Source organism: Chaetura pelagica, unplaced genomic scaffold (genome assembly GCF_000747805.2).
Source record: "Chaetura pelagica isolate M959 unplaced genomic scaffold, ChaPel_1.0 scaffold193, whole genome shotgun sequence".
In the NCBI taxonomy this organism is placed as follows: domain Eukaryota; kingdom Metazoa; phylum Chordata; class Aves; order Apodiformes; family Apodidae; genus Chaetura; species Chaetura pelagica.
The window spans coordinates 83,429-84,395 of record NW_009952562.1 but is presented as its reverse complement, the minus strand read 5'-3'; positions in this window follow the sequence as shown (position 1 = coordinate 84,395).

Sequence of the window (967 nt, the reverse complement as noted above, 5' to 3'; positions counted from 1 at the left end):
CCCCCCCCCCGGGTCCAGCCCTTCAGCAACGACCCCCGGGACTTGGATTTTCAGCTTCAGCAAATGTTAGAGCTGTCGGTTCCCTCCCACCTCGGAGGTCTTTTCTTTTCCCTACCGCTGGATCCTGCCTCTCTCTTTTATCGTTTCAGCCCTGCCTTGCTTCACCGTTGCTGACAGCATTTCCAACAGCTGGAACTTTACAACAACCCGGCTGCTCAGGAGGCTCCTGCCCCGCTCTCCATCCCCCCCGGCAGCACACAGGGCACCCGCCCCAGGGCAGCAACACTCATCACTAGGTCAGGACACGCTGACAACAAGATTTAAACACAGTCTGAGCTGCAAACCCGCCTGGCAAACTCCTGGTGGAGTTATTGCCACCTTGGAGAGGAGGGCACAGGAAAACCTGCCCTATTGGGGCCCTCCTGCCCACCGACTGTCCCTCCCCCAGCAACAAACTGCTACCCCAACGTGACAGTTTTGCAGCCCAGGCTTCTAAGAGCAGCTTCCCATGGCAGCTGCTCGGTCTGTGTGTGTCTGTGGAGCAGCTGGGCCTGGACAATCGACGAACTGCCAGGCACAAAACAGCCGCTTCCCGGGGCCTAAAGGGAGACGCTGCTGAAAATCAGGGATCAGGACCACTGGTTATTCCCCCCCCCCTCTATCCCGGAGCTCAGCATATTGTCATGCTGCTCCTGCTCCAGCAATGGCAGCACATACCAAAAAAAACCCGACCAAGCAAGGAGAAGGAGAAAAGAAATGGCACAAAAGCCTCTTGGAGTGGAGGAGGCTGCTGGCAGCTGGTGCCTGTGGCTGAGGAAGCTCACTCAGCTGCTGCCCTCGGGCTGGCTGGGCCCCAGCTGACCCCACAGCACTGCCTGTCCCCAGCCACCCTGTCCCCAGCCACCCTGTCCCCAGCCACCCTGTCCCCAGCCACCCTGTCCCTGCCTGCACCCTGCCCCTCCAAGCA